This window comes from Rhea americana, unplaced genomic scaffold (genome assembly GCF_003343005.1).
Source record: "Rhea americana isolate MKP2758 unplaced genomic scaffold, rheAme1 scaffold_498, whole genome shotgun sequence".
Classification (NCBI taxonomy): Eukaryota; Metazoa; Chordata; class Aves; order Rheiformes; family Rheidae; genus Rhea; species Rhea americana.
In genome coordinates, this window is record NW_028186643.1 from 133,489 (window position 1) to 138,688 (window position 5,200).

Sequence of the window (5,200 nt, forward strand, 5' to 3'; positions counted from 1 at the left end):
CGGCCGCGGGGCTCGGCCGCGCTCGCCCGCTCCCCCCGCACGGCGCTGCCCTTTGTTTCCCCCCCCGGGAGCCGCTGCTGTGTTTGCGCCGCGTTTCCTTCCCCTGCAGGGCGGCCGCGGCCGCGCCGAGCCGGGCTGCGCGGCCCCGGGGCGCCGCCGGTGCAGCCGCTCGGCACGCTCGGGCACGGCGGCGCGGGCGCCGGGGCCTCGGACCCAGCCCGCCCGCCGCGAAAATAGCGTCCCGGAGCGGCTGCGGGTTGGCACGTCGACGCAGCGGGCAGGATCCGGCCTGCAGGCCGCCGCCGCGCCGCGGCTCTTCCCTTCCCGAGCGCGTTGCTCGGCCGGGCTGGCGGCTTTCCCCACACATCCCACCGCTCCAGCAGGTGCTGTGGGCTTGTGGGTTTCTCCACACCCTCCTCGTGCCCTTGGCCTGGCTCCGCCACGCTCCCCTGCCCTCGCTGCTAGGCGCTGCCGCCCTCGCAGAGCATCCTGCCCCCTTCCTGCCCCGTCTGGCGGGGGGCACTCGTTTGTCCCTGGCGTCCACCCAAAAGGTGTCATGCCGTCACTGTGCAAGGTCCCCGACCTGTTGTCCCCCCATCCCGTCCCGTCCCGTCGGCGTGTGTCACCCTTCAGTGAAACTGCCTTGTTTGGTTTCGTGCGCACCGCTCGCCTCTCCAGCACACCCACAGAGGGTGGAGTGACTTGGCAGGAAGCGCCACAGTCGGAGGTTTTCCTCACGACTTGTTTATAACCGAGAGGTCCCCAGCCCGGGGTTTGGGCCAGGCCGGTGACCCAACCTGCCCATGGGCAGTCTCGCCCCGCGCCGCTGCCGACAGCGTGCTACAGCGACACGTGGGAGCTGGAAGCGCGCCGTGCGCGGTGCTGTGCAAGCGGAGCGCAGCCGGCCCTCGCCCCAGACGCCTCGCCGGCCTCGTCGCGGTGGGGCAGCACCCCACTGGGGCTCGAGGGCTGCCAGGTGGCCCGGTTTGCACCATTTCCCAAACCCACTTGGGAACGTATCTCCAGCACAGCCTGTCTCCCCTCACGGTGATGCTGCGTGCCCCAGCCCGGCTGAGGCGATGGCTCGGCAGCCAACTTTCTCTTCCTGTTTGGAGTAACCTGCCACATGCATTTCCGTCACATGGCCAAAATAAAGCTAATGATTTTATTTGTAAACACCCCAGGGGCATGCAGGGCTCTGCGCAGGATGAGTGCCTTTGGAGGAGCTGTTTCTCCATGTTCATTCCCTGATGCTTCGGTTGGACAAAAAAACCCAGAGCAAATGGGAGCTGACACGGTGCTGTGGAGCGTTTTAAGACAGTGTTCCCAACATACAGGAGCTGCCTCCGTGCTCCAAACCGTCACCAGTTTTTCCTCTTTTCCTGCTGATTTTCCTCCCGTGATGTTTCCTGAGGAGCGAGATTCCGGGCCGCCTGCGGAGAGCCTGAGCCCGGGGAGGTGCCGGCCACGCGGCAGGGCCCSTTCTCACCTAGGTGTCTGCCCCACCCCGCCGAAGCCCGAGCCTGCCGCCGCCTTCCCCCGCGCCGGCGAGGCGGCGCGCTGCTCGGCCCCGCGGTGCGGCGATGCCGGTGGGAACGGGGGTGTTGTGTACCGTCCGCCCGGCGGCCCCGAGCACCCCCCTGCCCTGCCGCCCACGCCGCACATCCCTGCCGACGGTCGGTCCCCAGGCGGCGGGGCGGCCGGTCCGCGAGCCGGGCGCAGGGCCGGGGCGGCTGCGGGCTCGGCGGGCAGCACCCAGACCTGCTGCAGCCCCGCAGCTCGCCCTGCCCTCAGATGCACTTTTTGCTTCTGCTGTGTCACCTTTTCCTGCGCTGCATCCAGAGCCCGGCAGGAAGGGGAACTTCCCCAGCTCCTCTCTTCCGGCACAGGAGCAGGCAAATGGCACCGCTCGCCTGCACGCTCCTTGCCCGGATGTGCGGCGCAGGGGGGGCGCGAGGGCAGCCGCCGGCGCCGGCCGCGCAGGGCTTTGTCTGCGGGCTCGGGGAGGGAGCGGAGGCGCCCGGCAGATGCGTGGCGCGGGGGCATCCCTCGGCGCCGGACGCAGTTTGCGAGCTCCCCACCCCGCGGCTCGTCTCGCCCCCTTCCCCAGCCCTGCTTCCCGGCTCCTGCTTTGCAGGCGACGCGCGGCGGGAGCTGCGGGCGCTGGCGCGGCGCCGCGGGCTCCCTCTGGAGGCCCCGGTCCCCGCGGGCCCCAAGGCGCAGCCCTGACCCCCGCCGCGGCCCGTCTCTGCTGCGCAGCCGGCGGCTCTCGCTCGCTCTTCTCGGGGAAGGGGGGCACGGGGAGGGGACCCCGGCGCTCGCAGCATCCGCGGCGGAGCCGGCCCGCGGGCCGGGCGGACTGCAGTGCCTGCGGAGCGGCCTCCGGGGAGAAGGCGGCCCGGCCGCCGCTGTCCAATCCCCGGCAGACACTTGGAGAGCGGCTGGAGCAAGTGCGCAGAGCCCTGGGCAGGGGCTGGCGGGGGCCCGCGGGGGGCGGCGCGGCCCCGAGCCCGGGCCCTGGCGCACAAAGGGCCGGCGAGGGCGGCTGGGGGCCGGGGCCCCCAGGGCTGGCGCGTGGCCGGCGAGCGCGGGCGAAAGGGTTAAGGAGCTCTGGCGGGCATGGGGGAGGGCTGCCCAGGCTGGGGGAGAGGAAGGAAGCAGAGGAGGAGAGGAGCATCCTGCCCGGAGGACTTGCGGGGGCCCCTTTCCCCCCCGGGGAAGCAGCTCACGAGGCTGGAGACCGAGGCTTGAAACCGCTCTGGATGGCGCCCCGAARAGCCCCGGGGAGCCAGCTGGGCGCAGCCCCTCTCCGTGCCCATGGGCACACTGTGCAGGCAGACGGGGCTGCCCGCGCCCCGGCCTTGCAGGCCCTGCGGCCGTCCTGCCCTGCCAGCTCCCCCCTCCTGGGKGCCTGCTGCAGCCCCGGTGCTCGCCAACACACGGGAGAAGGGGACCCCCGAGCTGGCGCACCGGGCACCGGCAGGGCACGGGGGGGACGGGAGCCCTGGGGCTGGCACGCTGAGGACCAGCAGGCCATGGCGGGGACAGTAGCCCCGGGGGATGGCCGGATGCTGGGGACTCTCCTGCTCTCTCCAGTCCCCAGGGCGCGCTCCCATCCCCCGGCTCCCGGAGGAGATGTTTGCCCACCCCCAGGGCCATTGCACCGGGCGCCAGCCAGCCYGGCATCGCCTTGCGGAGAGCTGTGCCCCTTCCCCCAACGCCCCGCATGGCTTGTGGCACCCAGCGGTCCCTGCAGGCATCTCCCCCACCTTCCCGGCCCGGGGATGCCTACGGCGTCTCTGCGCCRGCGCAGCGCGGCTGAGCCCTCTCTGCGCCTGGCTGGGCTTTGCTCCCGCCGTTCGAGACCCAGCCGGGTTTGCCTGGCTCCTGCACCCACGCTGGCAGCCTTCCCGTGCCGGTAGGGCCGGGTCTGGGCCAGGGCGTGACGTGGCTCTGCAGTCCGAACCCCCCGTGCCGGCCCCGTGTCCCAGGGGGCCCGGGCCGAGCTGAGCGGGAGAGCTGCCCATCTGGTCCCATTTCTGCACTGCTCCGTGCGGAGCTGCTCCTAGCCGCCAGGAGATGGGGCTCGCAGCCCGGCTTCCCCCTGCTGCCCCGCACGGCGCTGGGAATGGCGGRGGAGCGCAGAGGGCCGCAGGGCCCTGGTAGGGCCGAGGGGGCTTGCAGCTCCGTGGCCCTCCCGCGCTGGGACCCCGACTTGGACTGCCCCGGAGCCCGGCTGGAGCGTAGAGCTGTGGGCAAGGGGAAGCTCTGCCCTGTGCAGGGAGAGTCGTGCGTGTGTGTGCATGTACACACATGGATGTGTGCGTGTGCATGGGGGGTGTGTGGGGGGGCTGTGTGCAAGGGGGGGTGCATGTGTGTGTGTGTGCGCATGTAGGTGCATGGGGATGTGTGGGAGTGTGTACAAGTGTGCACGGGGATGTGTGCGTGAGTGCACGACTGTGTGATGGAGTGCATACTTGTGTGTAGGGGTGTGTTGCATGGGGGGTGTATGTATGCACAGAGGTGTGTGTGTGTGTGCACACTGTTGGGGTGGGTGCATGAACAGGGATGTACGTGCACACATGGTGGCGGGCTTAGGGGTGCAGGGGTGTGTGCGTGCGCACATGCATGGGGTGCGTAGAAACTTGATGTTGACGGTTTTGTGTGTGTGTGTGCACGAGGGTGTGCACAAATGGKGTGTGTGTGTGTGTGTGTGTGCATGCAGGAGCACGTGTGGGCACTGGGGTGCTGTGCGCATGGGGGGCGGGGGCGTTGTGGGTGCTTCGGGGAGGTGTATGGGCTGTGTGCAGGGGGTGTGTGTGCACGTGCACGTGTCCAGGGACTGCGTGCGTTCAGATGGCTCCAGATGGCCGGACCCCTTCCTCCCCGCACGCGGGAAGCAGCGCGGGGTGCTCATGCGCGCGGGTCCCCACGGGCCCCAGTTCACTGCCCTCTGGCCCCTGGGGCCCTTCCTTCCCCCCGCCCGGGCACCGGCAGCGTGCGTGGGGCAGAGGACACGGGCACGGGATGCGGGATGGAGCAGACAGGGCATGGGACTTGGGGCATGCGGCACAGGCCGTGGCACAAGGGACACCGATTATGGGACACAAGGCACAGGACACGGGCCATCGGGTTTGGGCACAGCAGGGGCAGGCAGAGGGGCAGCGGCAGCCCCGGGGCAGAGGCCCTCTGCGTCTCCGAAAGCCAGATTCTCTTTGGAGATAAAATCCCATCGCCTTTGTTGGGGGGAGAAAAGACAACAGCAGCTCCCGGGCCTGCATCTGAGTCGTTAAGCGAAGGCGTCTCCGAGCAGGGGGGCCTGGAGCCACGTCCCCAAAGCAGGAACGAGGAACTGGCCCCTGCTCGGCATCTCCCGCAGCTCCCGGCTGCCTCCCGGCCCGGCTCGGCGGGTGCTGCTGCGGAGGGACCCAGGCGTCCGGGGGGACGAGCGGTGCCAGGGCCGGCGGCGGGGGGAGGCCTGTGGGAACGCGGCCTCAGGAAACCAGCGGGATTTACCGGGCTGCACGCTAAATCCCCCTCACAAAAGGGGCCTGTTCGTGGGGACAGGATGCCGGTGGCTCAGCCACACTTGTTTGGCCAGCAGAGCCTGGCGGATTAAGGACAATTGGTTCAGCCCTGACGGAAAATACCAGGAATGTTAAACAATAAAACCGCCTCCAGTTGTTCCGGGGCTGCGGGC